This window comes from Giraffa tippelskirchi, chromosome 10 (genome assembly GCF_054371585.1).
Source record: "Giraffa tippelskirchi isolate mGirTip1 chromosome 10, T2T-mGirTip1v1.2.pri, whole genome shotgun sequence".
Taxonomy (NCBI): domain Eukaryota; kingdom Metazoa; phylum Chordata; class Mammalia; order Artiodactyla; family Giraffidae; genus Giraffa; species Giraffa tippelskirchi.
In genome coordinates, this window is record NC_137284.1 from 105,540,210 (window position 1) to 105,556,124 (window position 15,915).

Below are 15,915 nucleotides of genomic sequence, written 5' to 3' on the forward strand. Positions count from 1 at the left end.
AGAAGCTCTGCCCAGTGATAACTGAAGGGCAAAAGCATTAAAAAAAATCCATCCAGAATGTGATCTTTTGGATGTTAATAACCTCAGGGTGTAATCAGTAAAACTGGCTTTCAGAATAGAACTGCAGGCTATCTTTCCCCCAGTTTGTACCTTGGCTTTCAGTTCAGTTCAGTTCAGTCACTCAGTCATATCCGACGCTTTGCAACCCCATGAACTGCAGCACGCCAGGCCTCCCTGTCCATCACTAACTCCCGGAGTCCACTCAAACCCATGTCCATCGAGTCGGTGATGCCATCCAGCCATTTCATCCTCTGTCGTCCCCTTCTCCTCCTGCTTTCAATCTTTCCCAGCATCAGGGTCTTTTCCAATGAGTCAGCTCTTTGCATCAGGTGGCCAAAGTATTGGAGTTTCAGCTTCAACATCAGCCTTTCCAATGAACACCCAGGACTGATCTCCTTTAGGATGGACTGGTTGGATCTCCTTGCAGTCCAAGGGACTCTCAAGAGTCTTCTCCAACACCACAGTTCAAAAGCATCAATTCTTCGGTGCTCAGCTTTCTTTATAGTCCAACTCTCACATCCATACATGACCACTGGAAAAACCATAGCCTTGACTAGACGGACATTTGTTGGCAAAGTAATGTCTCTGCTTTTAAATATGCTATCTAGGTTGGTCATAACTTTCTTTCGAAGGAGTAAGCATCTTTTAATTTCATGGCTGCAGTCACCATCTGCAGTAGTTTTGGAGCCCAGAAAAATAAAGTCAGCCACTGTTTCCACTGTTTCCTCATCTATCTGCCATATGAAGTGATGGGACCGGATGCCATGATCTTAGTTTTCTGAATGTTGAGCTTTAAGCCAACTTTTTCACTCTCCACTTTCACTTTCATCAAGAGGCTCTTTAGTTCTTCTTCACTTTCTGCCATAAGGGTGGTGTCATCTGCATATCTGAGGTTATTGATATTTCTCCCGGCAATCTTGATTCCAGCTTGTGCTTCCTCCAGCCCAGCATTTCTCATGATGTACTCTGCATATAAGTTAAATAAGCACGGTGACAATATACAGCTTTGACGTACTCCTTTTCCTATTTGGAACCAGTCTGTTGTTCCATGTCCAGTTCTAACTGTTGCTTCCTGACCTGCATACAGGTTTCTCAAGAGGCAGATCAGGTGGTCTGGTATTCCCATCTCTTTCAGAATTTTCCACAGTTTATTGTGATCCACACAGTCAAAGGCTTTGGTATAGTCAATAAAGCAGAAATAGATGTTTTTCTGGTACTCTCTTGCTTTTTCGATGATCCTTCGGTTGTTGGCAATTTGATCTCTGGTTCCTCTGCCTTTTCTAAAACCAGGTTGAACATCTGGAAGTTCACGGTTCACGTATTGCTGAAGCCTGGCTTGGAGAATTTTAAGCATTACTTTACTAGTGTGTGAGATGAGTGCAATTGTGTGGTAGTTTGAGCATTGTTTGGCATTGCCTTTCTTTGGGATTGGAACGAAAACTGACCTTTTCCAATCTTGTGGCCACTGCTGAGTTTCCATATTTGCTGGTATATTGAGTGCAGCACTTTCACAGAGTCATCTTTTAGGATTTGTAATAGCTCAACTGGAATTCCATCACCTCCACTAGCTTTGTTCATAGTGATGCTTCTTAAGGCCCACTTGACTTCAAATTCCAGGATGTCTGGCTCTAGGTGAGTGATCACACCATCATGATTGTCTAGGTCATGAAGAACTTTTTTTGTACAATTCTTCTGTGTATTCTTGCCACCTCTTCTTAATATCTTCTGCTTCTGTTAGGTCCCTACCATTTCTGTCCTTTATTGAGCCCATCTTTGCATGAAATGTTCCCTTGGTATCTCTAATTTTCTTGAAAAGATCTCTAGTCTTTCCCATTCAATTGTTTTCCTCTATTTCTTTGTATTAATTGCTGAAGAAGGCTTTCTTATCTCTCTTTGCTATTCTTTAGAACTCTGCATTCAAATGGGCACATCCTTTTCTCCTTTGCTTTTCGCTTCCCTTCTTTTCACATCTATTTGTAAGGCCTCCTCAGACAGCCATTTTGCATTTTTGCATTTCTTTTTCTTGGGGATGGTCTTGATTCCTGTCTCCTGTACAGTGTCACGAACCTCCATCCATAGTTCATCAGGTATTCTGTCTATCAGATCTAGTCCTTTAAATCTATTTCTCACTTCTACTGTATAGTTATAAGGGATTTGATTTAGGTCATACCTGAATGGTATAGTGGTTTTCTCCACTTTCTTCAATTTCAGTCTGAGTTTGGCAATAAGGAGTTCATGATCTGATCCACAGTCAGCTCCTGGTCTTGTTTTTGCTGACTGTATAGAGCTTAAATAAACATAGTAAGGAGTTTCTGGATATATAGCAATCCTTTTGTTGCCCCATCCACAGGGAATACTGGCCCACTCACTGGACCCATTGTTATCTTGATGTTTGTATGAAACATTCTTCAAAGCCTGGCTACCTGATAGCATGTCTCCTGATAGTATTTTGTCTTAAAACAAACTGCAGCAAACTTGTGAGGGAAGCCAGATAAAAAACAGAAGAGACTTCCCTCTTGCAATCCAGGGAGTTTTGATAGCACCTCCTAAGGTGGAAGAGATAAAAGTGAAAAACCTATAGGCTTATGTTTTTGTTTGTCTCGCTGGGGCTGTAGGGTGGTACCTTGTAACCAGAGGATAAACTATCTAAAACCCTGAATATAGGGGAGATTCATGTGTTCTAGTGGAATCTTTCCTGAGAAACATTTTGAGGTGCTTCTGTTTAAAGCTAGGAGAGGAGCTGTGTAATCATTGGCCACTGTACCTTCATCCTCTCTAAAACCCCTGCTTCTGCCAAGCTGGAAGGACAGACAGCTGGAGAAGCTCTGAAGTAATTGGGGCTGGCCCCCTGCTGAGCAGAGAACACCCCTTTGGTCCTTCTTTAGGGACTATTAATTGCCTCATAACTGAAGACCACATCTACTTCTCCCTGGGGAGAAAATATCGAGAGGAAGTTGAGTTCCAGTCAACTCCCTATACTTGAGAGAATTTTCCAGGGAGACCTGGGCCTGTGGGCAGGAGAGAAAACAGGTATTCGGTTTCAGCAGGCTGTCTGCTCAGGCAGTTCTCTGTGACTCCCAGCCTTTGCAGTGCAGGTCGATCCTTCCTGAATCTTAACCCTAATCTTCATCTCCAGTTCCTCTCAACCCAGTCACTCACCTGGAAACTTCTGCTCATCCTTTAAAACCCAGGAAAACTCTCCGTCTATAACTGACCCCCCACCCCCAGACTTTCAGGCCGAGTTATCATTCTCTACCCTCCTGACAGTTTGTGTACTTCCATTATAATGCTTGAGGGAAAAAAGAATTCCCATGTGGTGGGACCTGCATGTACTTCACTAGAGGAGATGCAGGAGACACAAGAGACGTGCGTTCGATCTCTGAGTTGGCCAGATCCCCTGGAGTAGGATATGGCAGCCCACTCCAGTATTCTTGCCTGGAGAATTCCATGGACATAGGAGCCTGGCGGGCTGCAGTCCTTGGGGTTGCAATGAGTCAGACACAACTGAGCAACTGAGCACACACACTGCAATGCCGTATATTTCACTAGAGAAGATGACAGACAGAATCCCCTGGTTTATTCATCCAGGTACCACATGCCTGGCGAATTAATAATCATCAGAATGCTGTAGCAGGCCCTGTTCTAGTTGCTTTATGTGTTTTGTCTTCACAACAGACTTACAAGAAATGTTCTATTGTTGCTCCTGTTTTACAGATGAGGACACTGAAGGTGAGCCGTGGTATGTAACTTGTCCAGAGTCAGGGAGCTGTGGATGCAGAGAATCAGGATTAACCCAGGTGGATGTCTGAGCACGCTCATTCACATGTCTGTGCTCATCTGAAGAAGGAAACCTAAAGGGCCAGAGGAGAGAGAAGAAGGCAGAGGCTATGGCCATCCTGTTTGGGGGGTGCTCGGCATTGCATCAGGCACCGCCTTTTAGGATGATTAATTCTGTGCTGAGTTGTCAGGTGGAAGCCTGTGGAGGTGCAGCCTGACACCCACCTTCTGCAGAAGGCCCTCCTGCTAATCTGATACAATTGAATTTCCTAGGGTGGCCTTTAGGGCTCTGCTGTTGCTGGAAAGGGAGGGAAAGAGAAGTTTTGCGTATTGTTTTTTGATCAGCAGGTTTGGAAACTTTGAGTGTTTAGCTCACAGGATGGTGGAAACGCTCCAGCGTTTCCTGTGGCCTCAAGTCTGGGCTCTGAGATAGGAAACTGTGCCTGAGCTTTGTCTGCCCCACCGGGGAATGCCGGCACACCTCACAGAGTGGTAGGAATTGCCTGAGGAGGAGGGGAGCTGGGGGAGATGCTGGGGAGTTGTGGGGAGCAGACACTGGCACTGCAACAGCTGAAAAGGAATTTGAAAAGCAAATATCCAAAAACCAGAACAAGGGAGGAAGTGTGTACATTAGTTTGAAAATAATGAACTTTCCATTTGAGATGCTGATTCCCTACAGTGTGAGAGAGAGCTCAGATTTGAAGGGATGAGCATCAGTGGCTCTAATCTTCTCATCTTGTATTCTGACAGAATTTCTCTGGGAAGAAAATGAATTCGGAATCAACCCTGCTCTCACCTCGGAGCACCTCCATTTCTGTTTCTGTCCCATGAGACAAATGAACAGTTGCCACTTGAAGAAAACCCTAAAGGTTTTCTATGCAAAGGATTCTGGATTTTTAAAAATTCATCCTTGGCTTGAGTAATCCCTCACATCAAAAACAAAAACAAAAAACTCTGAACTTGCTTTTAAGGAAAGAGTGATTCATTCGTTTATTTATTCACTTGTCTGAAAAATATTTACTGAGCTGCTGTTTGCCGTGCCATCTGGTCAGGAACAGAGGTCCAGAGATGAGTAAGATGATCCCTGCCCTCGGGGAACTCATTAACCAACAGCGTAAGGAAAGGTGGAAAGGTGCTCTGGCCAGTGCATTGTAAGCACCTAAGAAGACAGATGTGAGGGCCGTTCCTTCTTGCCTTGGAGCCTATGGAGTCAGAGAAATCTCTCAGAGAAGCGGGTGCATGAAATTGGCTTTGAAGGCTAGGTGGGAATTTTTGAAGCCAACCCAGGGGGAGAGAAAGAGACATTCTGGAATGCAGAGAGAACACTATGAACAGAAGCAGGAACCGCAAAAATTTGGCCAACTCAGGAAATGGCCAGCAGTTTGATAGGAGAAATAGCCAACCTTTTTCTCAGGACTGTCCCTCTCCCCTCAGTAGATCTTGATACACTTGGAGAGTGATCCTGACCTGGCCAATCTGGGACTTGTCTTCTTTAAGTAGTGCTACCACCAGCCACTGCAAAAGAATCATTGATGATCTTATGGGAAAACCTGTGTTATTGCCTGTGTCTGAGGGGGAGCAGGGATACAGTTGATGGGGAAGGCTGCCCTGGTGGTGTGGTGCTCAGAGGCAGGTGGGCACCAGAAAGGTTTATGTGCATGGAATCACCTGCCAGAGATTTAAAGTGAGAAGTGAGATGCTCAGAATCTAGCTATCACAAATACAAGTCTTCTGTTTCTTTTTATTTATCTTCTGATGGCCTGCACAGTAGAAGCTGTGGTTAGTTGAATTGCTATGTGAACTGGAAAAAGTTACTCAAAGAACAGAGCTTCTTTCCTGGAGACAATCCCATAGACGCAGGTGATGATAATTCAATATGGGACTAAAGGAAAGAGTTTTCTCTGTCACTTTCCAGTGTATTTCTGGCCAAGACTTTTCAACAGTTCATGTTTTCCCGAGAGGTGAAGGAAGCAAATGGTCTCAAAGCATCTCTTCTCAAAGTGTGTCCCATGAGAAACCAGTGTCACTAGATGCTCCATGAAAAAACGAGAGTTTTCTGGATAGGTACATTTGGGAAATATTGTGTGTTGCATATGAAGATTTCACAGTACACACGCATTATATTAAAGACCTGTAGTAAATGTGCCCTTTTCAACATATGGGATAGCAATTAAAACCATGGGCTATGGAATTGGACAGATGTGGATTGCGTTCTGGCTGGGCTCCACAGGGGGATATGGGACTTTGAGCAACTTAATGTCTCTGCATCTCAGTTTCCTCGTCTGTAAAATGGTTTAGTAAGTGGTACCTATTCCATAACGTTGGTACGTAAAGTCCATGAACTAGTTATTACTAGCAGCTATTATCCATTCAGTTATTTACAAGAGCTTTGACTCTCTTTTTTTTTTTGCTTTATGTTTATTAATAGCTCAAAGAAGTAGTGATGTGTGGGAAATCCTTGCCTAAGACTAGTTCCTAAAATGCAGGCATGACTGTTTTTTTATTGGAATATAATTGCTTTACAATGTTGTGTTAGTCTCTGCTGTGCAATGAAGTGAATCAGCTATATGTATACGTATATCCCCTCCTTCTTGGGTCTCCCTCCTGTCCCCACCCCCTACTCCACCCCTCTAAGTCATCACGAACTGAGCTGAGCTCAGTTATATAGCAGCTTCCCACTAGCTATCTATTTTATTCATGGAAGTGTATGTATGCCAGTGGTACTCTCTTCCCTTCCCCTTCCCCCCACTGCCCATGTCCACACGTCTGTTCTCTACATCTGTGACTCTAGTCCTGCCCTGCAAATAGGTTCATCTGTACCATTTTTTTTATTTGCACATATATGCATTAATGACTTCTGTTAGCAGTCCAGGAGAGCCAAGGCAAGTCCTAGGCAGAGAGGGCTCCATCAGAAATACAGATGTGGAGGTATCACAGCTCCAGAATTGGAGAGCAAAGTATCACTCCCACTTGGCTTCAGGGTTAGGCTGTGTAACTTCAGTGTGTGTTTTATGTACCAGTCATCTCTAAGAGAATGACAAGATTCTACTTCAGGGCAGTAAACAGTTATGATAGAGTTGATTTTTTTAGTCAGGAATTTTTCAGCTACAAGTGATAGAACCCTAACTCAAACTCACTTAGCATAATGGTGAATTTAAGAGTTCAAAAATCTAGGAAGAATATTAAGATAGATCAGAAAGTGGAAGGAAAAGTGGAGAAGACAGAAACTCTACATGGTCAGGACTCCTGGCCTCTTATTCTCCCTCGTCTCTCCTCTCTGATTGTCTTTGCTTCTCTTTGCCTCATTCCTTTCTGTAATAGACAGCCCTTCCCCACCTGGATGGGATATGTCTACTGACAGCTTCACTCAACAAGCCCTGCAGAAAGAGAGTACCCTCTCCTTCTAGGCCTCACAAATCAATCCCCAGAAATCGATTTGCTTGAACCTTGTCTGTCCCATGGACCAACCACTGTTCCCAAGGGCTTGGGGGCTGTCATTGGCCAGGCCTGGCCACATGCCTACTCTTGCTTAATAGCTGGTGGGACAGGACCTAATATCTGAAGCAAAGAGATGGAAAAGCTCGCTAGACCACTATACAGAAAAACTGGAGTGTGTCAACTACAAATTGGCATTTGCCTGTCAACTACAAATTGGCACTTGCCTGTCAACTACAAATTGGCACTTGCCTAGAGCATTTGCCAACCACTGGACAACAACAACAACAAGGGCATTTGCCATTTGCTTCTGTGGAGATGGAGCCGTGTGCTGCTGCTGTTCCTGTTGACCTTCAACACCCTCTGAGGGAGTTCAGGGTGGAGTGAGGCACTCTCCGGCAGGGAATCTGGTGGAACAGGTCTTCAGATACCTAGGTATTTTCAGGACCTGATTTCACAATCCCAGTCTTTGCATCTCTTCATGTCTAGAAAAGCACTAAATCCCTTCATGGTGACATCCTCTCCTCGTGACTCACAGAAAATCTCTTGTAAAGTAAGCGCTTGATTGCATGAATACCCCCCTCCACCAAAATCTTATATATTGACCTTCTTCCCCTGCATCTTTGGAGCAGTCTGTCAGAGCCGCTGTCCTTATTTTGTCCCAAATAAAACTTAACTGGCAACTCTCATGTTATGCATCTTTTTATTTGACAAGTGACAAGCGCTCACTAGAGATGTGTGTGAAGGAAATATGCTGGAGTAAAATGTTACAGAATTTCCCTCAAGTGCTATCAAGATATTCATGTTTTTGTGTCAACTTCCCTTTCCTGTTGGTTTTCTTCAATTGATGTTTACTCTATATCTAATCTCCCTTTTTTTTTGCAGTTACAATATCATATGTATGACTATTAATATCCACTTTGTAAAGTTTGTCTCTATAAAATAAAGTTGTTTTTTTTTTTTAAAAAAAAAGCAAGATTAGATTTAGTAACCTGAGTGACCTAGTTCTCAACTACGGGTGATTTTGTCCCCCAGGGGATACTGGACAAATGTCTGGAGACATTTTAATGGTCACAGCTGAGGCAGTGCTCCTGGCTCTAGTGGGTGGAGTCAGAGATGTCACTGAACATCCAGTCTCTCAGGATGAATGTGGTCCAAAATGTCAATAGATCAGTGGGTAAACCACTAAAGAAATGTTGCTTTAGTGGTTTCATCAGAACAAAAATTATAATGGCTAGATTTATTACACTAAATTTTATGGATTAAAAATAAAGTAATTTTTGTTTTTTAAAGGGCTTTTGCTTTTACATTTTTCTTGATGGTAACAATATAGTAGTAGAATTAGTCACTCAGTTGTGTCTGACTCTTTGCAACCCCATGGACTGTAGCCTGCCAGGCTCCTCTGTCCATGGGATTTCTTTCTCAGGTTGAGTCATAGTTATTGCAAATACTTTCTCAGATTGTAGTTTTTAAAATATTTAATTAATTATTTGGCTCTGCCGGGTGTTAGTTGCAGCATGTGGTGTTTTTCAGTTGTGGCATGGGAACTTTTAGTTGCGGCATGTGAGATCTAATTCCCTGACCAGGGATAGAACCTGGGCTCCCTGAATTGAGACTTTCCTATTGGTACAGTGGCTAAGACTCCACGCTCTGATTGTAATTTGTGTTTAAATTTTTATCATGTGTTGTGGAATGCAGAAAATTTTAAGCATCTTTCAAAAAACCATCAGCCCCTTCCCTGTGTTTTCTGTTTTTGGTGTTGGGCATTTGGTAGGATTGCCATGACCAAGTACTGCAGACTGAGTGGCTTACACAACACAGATTTGTTGGCTCACAGTTCTGGGGGCCGGAAGTCTGAGATCAAGGTGTTAGCAGGGTTGGTGAAGTGAGCCCTCTCTTCTTGGCTTGTCCTCAAATGATCAAGCCAAGAGACAAGAAGATGGCTTTCTTCTCTCTATGGCCTCAAATTGTCATTCCTTTGTACGTGGGTCCAAATTTCTTCTCCTTATAAGGATACCAATCAGATGAAATAGGGCTGCCCTAATGACCTCATTTTAATTTAACTACCTCCTTAATGGCCCCATCTCCAACTAGTCACATTCTTAGGTACTAGGAGTTGTGACTTCAACGTGTGAATCTAGAGGAGGAAATAAATGCAATAGCCCACAATAGGTATTATGACAGAGAGGAGAGGTATCATCCTCTGGAGAGTATGTAAATATTTGGAGGAAGTAGTTCAAATTGCTGAGACTTTGTATCTTCATTCATTTATTGCAGATAGTGCCAACTGTAACTTGGGGCTGGGGTAAAGAATAAGTGAGAAAGTATGTATTTCAGATGCCCACTCCAGTGCTGGGTCTCAGCTCATCCCTGCCCCTTTCTGCCAACTGTCCCATAGCCTCCATGATGACAATTCAAGCCTCTGTGAAAGCATTTTTCTCCACAAGTTTGCAACCTATTGTAATCCAAGGGTATCTAATAGCACATTTCCCCCACCTGGCAAGTAAATGGGCCAAGTTATTAGTGAGATACCATATGAGGTTTTTGAGCACTGCATATCCATAAAATGGGATGTTGGGTTTTGCATTTGATTTAATTCTCTCTTTTCTTCACTTCCTTCTCAATGCTTATGTCTTGCACAGGGTTTTCCCCCATTTATGAAGTCATAAATCTTCCTCCTTAGACCCTCTGCTCTTCTCACAATGGCCAACAGTTTTCTAATGGAGATGGGGAATCTGAAATGGCACCCCTACCATGTGTCACTCCATCTGGACCCTACAGTGTGGGAAATGCAAGTCTACTCCCCCTGTTCCCAGGGTCCCTGGAGATCATGGCTCATCTACATGACTGCATAACAAACCTTAGTAAACAACCCTTTCTTAGTATACATTTCCAAGTTACCTTTCTACAACGTACATTTCCACCCGCATCCACGAAGTCCTGAACCCCTCTTCCTTTGTCTAGCCTTTTCTCCTCGCTTAATCACCCCTTGCTAAGATGGTTATGAGCTCCAAATTTTAACTGTCTCTTTGAGTTACTCATCTCTGAGTTCTTTGGCATGTGAAGGCATTGTATGAATAAATAAATAAGCTTTCTTTTTCTTCTTTTAATTTTTGTTTTGTTAGTTTAATTTGCAGTCCCCAGCTGAAGAACCTAAGAGGATTGAGAAAGGGGATTTTTTTTCCCCTTCTCTACAATGAAAGGCTACTCCCAGAGCCACTTTTAGAGTCCTTTCCCTTTTTACATAACTTGGATACCACAGGAAAATGTTGTCTATCTCTTTTTCTATCTGAGACCACTGAACATTTAAAATCTGGAACTAGTTCTCCCTCCCCACTCTTCCCATACCCATTATAAACCTATTATCTGTCACAAGTAGATAAATGATGGCAAGTGGAGCAGGGTACAGCTTGCCTATGGAGGAAAGGAAGAGACAGAGGAGTTGAAGCAAATTGTTTCTCCAGCTGTTTGCTATCTCTTTCCCATCGATCTGACTTTTGACTTCTACTGGTCCGTCTGTCAGGCTCTTTCAGTACAGTTGTGGGGGCACACGGTTCACCAGGGCAATCATGTTAACTTTCCCACTACACAACTCCTATAGAACATCCTTATAGACTTGATTTTCTATTCTCTTAATAGGGTTTGCTGGTGTAACAGGAAGACTAGAAATAAGATAAGAGAGCTCAAAGCCATTCAGAGACCCAAAGCTAAAACTCTTATGGAAAATTCAGGGAAAAAAAATGGGTCAGATATTTGGGACCTTTATGAACTTCAAGATCTAATCAAGCTGCCTGGAAAAACATGTAGAGATGTGACACATCTTTAGGAGACTTCAGTGGAATGAGTTTCAAACACAGACAGGTAGCACTTTGGGCTTAGGACAATGCGCAGTGATAGGTTTCTAGATAGGAATCAAGAGCGATTTCTCTGCATTGTATCATAGACATGACCCACAGATAAGGAGGAGACATTCAGCAGAATAATAAAGACAATTTCAACTTGCTCAGGGGTTATGAAGTTACATCTGACATGAGGATTTTGGTAACTCACTTCTAAGTAAGAAGTGACTCCTTTTTTATTCATTTAATTTACTTAACTGTAAACAAGTCCTTTGACATGCATATTAAGGTTGTAGAATCTTAGTATTGGAATAAATTAATCAACAACCAAGCCAGAACCTTGTAGAATTCTCTACTCATTCCCTAGGTAGGGAGGACCACAAGGCAGAGTGGTTAAAGAAGATCTCGCCTACACTGCCCTTTATTGGTTCTGAAATTTTAGTTTGCAAAAGAATTATTATATCAAGAAGTTTATTACATAAATTCATGCAGCTTATATTTACTGGGCAATTTTGACTAGACTCAGTTTTACTGCCAGTAGCTCTGATGAGATGTCAGTTGTAGAAAGGATGCATTCAGTCAACACCATGCATGAGATGCCTGTGGGCCATGGTATGTAACTGTGATCAGGATGTGTACCTTGCCTTACAGTGCTCCAAGCTGTGGTTGGGGGAGGTTGTTTAGAAGACTCAAAAGCTATGAACACTGTGTCTGAAGCTGCAAAGATCCATTTGTTGACTGAAATTTAGAAATACTTTTGCATCTCAGTTATGCCTGACCAGGCACTGGGTCTGAATGTTCATGTTTCTTGGTGAGCCTGTCTTGTGTCGCTTCAGTGGTGGGTTGCCCTGATCATTAGTATCTGCCCAGAGAACTTGGCATGTGTTGGTCACTCAGTCGTGTCCAACTCTTTGTGATTCCATCGACTGTAGTCCACCAGGCTCCTCTGTCCATGGGATTTCCCAGGCAAGAATTTGTTGTCCTTCAGATGCTCAGTCATGAGCATGGACTGAGCGACCCATGGACTGCAGCACACCAGTCTTCCCTGTCCTTCACCATCTCCCGGGGATTGTTCAAACTCATGTCTATTGAGTCCGTGATGCCATCCAACAATTTCATCCTCTGTCGTCCCCTTCTCCTCCTGCTTTCAATCTTTCCCAGAATCAGGGTCTTTTCTAGTGAGTTGTCTCTTTGCATCAGGAATACTAGGTAGACATTCCCTTCTCCAGGGAATCTTTCTGACCCAGGAATTGAACCTGGGTCTTCTGAATTGCAGGCAGATTCTTTACCATCTGAGCCACCAGGGAAGTCCTGGGAACTTGGCAGCTCACACCTGATCTGGGGGATGATTTTGCCCCTCAGAGGACATTTGGCAATGTCTGGACACATTTCTGACATTTCTGTCACAGCTGAAGAGGGTTATTGACCTCTAGTGGGTAGAGGCCAAGGATGCTGCTAAACATCTCACAAGGATGAGAAAACCTGGGCTAGAAACTTTCTCTTCTGAATTTCATCAGTAGCAACATGACTATATATAGAAGCTAACTGTTTCTTCGTGGAAATATAAATTCAAGAGGATAAAATGTGGACTTCTGAGGATAATGATGTGGATGGGATTATTCATTCTGCAGTTGTGTACCTGACTCTACCCATGGGTGTACCCCATCTCTGCTGCTTGTTAATGTGGGGAAAGGTGATGAGGACTAATTGGGCTGGTTAGGTGAGTTCCCAAGGGGTGCTCCCAGCCTCTTTGCTCTCAATGGCTGCTTTGTACACCACTCTTATGTTATTCTCTACGGAGGTACAAGGAGAACTGTGTTATTCTATTCTCACCTGTTCAACAGGTTTTGTCTGAACAGTCTTTGAGAAATAAATATCTTTTAAAGGGGAAAAAAAGCACGCTTGGCCTTTGATTCCTGGAAGGCTAGATGACCTCTTTCAATGTAACTCTAGACTATTTTGTGTAGAGTTGGGAGGAAATTGCTCAAAATGCATTTTTATTTCTACTGTCTATTATCTATTCTCTTCACCACCACAATTATGTGTTCTTTGGTTTGAATAGCGTTACCTGATATTTGCACTGAGTCTGTTTTCACATTAGAACTTGTTTCCTTAACTCTTATTCTAGGATATGTAATTCAATCTGGATCCTGAATTGAAGTGACGTGGTACAGATAAAATACACTATTCTTGGAATTCTCAAATGAATTAAAAGAGTGTACAGATTATGAAGAAATCTGTCCCAGTGCAGACTGCCTGCTTGTATTTGCACTTATGAGACCCATAATTATGTAACAGTCTCTGTTGTTGAATATTCAATTGTTTTCAAGTTTTGGGAATTACAACCAAAACAGCAATTGACATTGTTATGGTTGAGTTAATAGTTATTTGTTAAGGAAACATCCTAGAAAAGTAAAATTACTCAAAGGGAATATAAAATTTTAAGGCTTTGAGTACAATTTGCCAAAGATACCTCTGGAAAGTTGTACTAATTTATATTCAGAATAGATAGATATGCATGGATATGAGCTTTCTTCTTTAGAAGTTATGACCAAGAGTTAGGGTAGGAATGTCTAGGAGGGTCAAGAGCATAGTGAGTGAGCCTACCACATTATGACCCCAAACTGTTGGAACTCATTCTCTTATTATTCTTACTCTTACTTACTTGACTTTGGCCCCTCACCTGTTTCAGGAACATGTAAGGTATGCTCCTCCCTCAGGGCCTTTGCACTTGCTAGTTGAGAAATAAAATATTGCCTGCCATATTGGTAAAGAAAGGATCTAGCCACCACATTACAGTTGGCCCAACTGTGAGTCCTGAGGGAACTCAGGAAGGAAACAAAGAATGTCTGCCATCTAGCAGTCAGCAGACTGCAGCCAATCCCCTCCTCTATGAGAAAGCGCTACTGGCCCCAGACAGCTGAGGTGCACATCAAAGAATGATTTCAGTGAACCCATACTCGTGCATCTTACCATACACAGAGAAGCACTAACTTCCTTAACTTGAGATATCTAGTATTCTTTTATTAACAGTAATCTTTTGTTTCGACTTCCTGGTGTGGTTGCAAAAACTCCTATATATCCTGGCTCACTGCTTCCTCTTGGGAGCAGTTTACTCAGGGTGATTTGAGATGCTGCCTCCTGGACTTAAAGTCCTAAGAACATCCACTGAATAAAACATAACACTCACCTTTAGATTGTGCATTTTTATTTCAGTCAACACACTCTCTTGGCCTGTGACATGATTTCCCCAGGTGTTCGCATGACTCACCTCCTCACTTCTCATAGGCCTTTGCTCACATTCTGCCTCTCACTGAAGCTTTCCCTGGTTTCCCTATTTAAGACTGCATCCTGCCCCTCCCACACAGATATACTCACAGACTTCAGATTCTCCTTCCCTGATTTATTTCTCTCCATGTCCCTTGATGCCACCTAAGGTGCAGATTTGCTGCTGTATCCCCAGCACTGAGAAAACAGCTGGCACAGAATTGGGCTCAATAATTATTTGTTGAATGAGCCACTGAACCACTGTTTTGGAGATTTGCTCCTGCTGGTTAGCACTGATTATCTTCACACCAGGCTGGCTTCATCATCCTTGGCCAGAGGGGCAGGTTTTGGTTTGGTTCATTTCCTTTACTTGTCAGCTCCAGTGAAGTTAGTTAGTTATATCACTGCTTGTGTTGTTATTATTAACTCACATTAGGCTGTCACTTTTAGCTCTGTTATCTCTATCATCTAGGTCATGTCCAAATGCCACTAAGACAGGGGTTAGTAATTGACAAGACCCACTCTGGTTTGATAAAGAATCAATTGCATATGTTTGATTAGAAGCTTTATACAGAGATCAATTTCTGAAAAAATGACCAAGAACCCAGTAGAAAAAGGGCAAAGTATTACTTCAGTTCACAGTAAAGTAGACATGGGACTTCACATCTTTATGTTCAACTTCCCTCACAATAAGAGAAATAGACATCGGAAGTACATTGAAATATATTTTTTCAGTGCATGGAGGTGTGCAAAAGTTCAATCTATTGGTGAGTCTGCGTAAATAGGCAGACTCATCCATTGCTAAAGGGAGGGTAGGTTGGTACAACTCTCACTAGGGGGGGATATTTGGAGATGGTATCAGAATCCAAAACAGTGTATACCCTTTGACCCAACAATTTTATTTCTGTGAATCTACTGTAAAGATATACTTGCAAGTGAGCACAATGATGTATGCATAAGATTCTTCACCAGAGGCTTGTTTATAACAGCCAAATGTGAGGGATCACCCAATGGCTCATGGCAGGGAACTTGCTCTTCAGATAAGACACTTCTATACAAAGAATGACTATGCAGCTGTAGAAGGAACCAAGACACAATGTTTATACTAATACAGAAGGTTTTAGAAGACACGTGAGATGAATAAAACAAGGTCTAGAATGCTGCCTTTTATATAAAGAAAATGGGAAATATATGTTTTAACATTTGACTTACATGAAGAAATTCTGGAGGGTCATATAAGAATCTATTTAACAGTGGCTAGCTGGATGGATGGGGATGGAAGTTATATCCTTTCTGGAGGCGGGAGATTCACACTGTCTTTACACACACACACACACACACACACACACACACTCTCTCTCTCTCTCTCTCTCATTTTGAATTGCATGAATGTTTTACCTGTTCAAAAATATTATGTTAAAAAAAAGTCATTCTTAAAGAAATGAGGGAGACTGGGAGAGAGAGGCAGCAGAGGATTAATCTTACTTCCTTTGTGTAAGCAACACTGTTCATTCCAGTGAGAATTCAAGGTCTGTTC

The 15,915-nt window shown here is 42.4% G+C and overlaps 1 protein-coding gene across 5 annotated transcripts in view; it reads left to right on the forward strand.

The window, feature by feature from the left end:
- Positions 1-15,915, forward strand: part of ELMO1 (engulfment and cell motility 1) — a 583,742-nt gene that overhangs the window by 94,976 nt on the left and 472,851 nt on the right. The window lies entirely within an intron of this gene.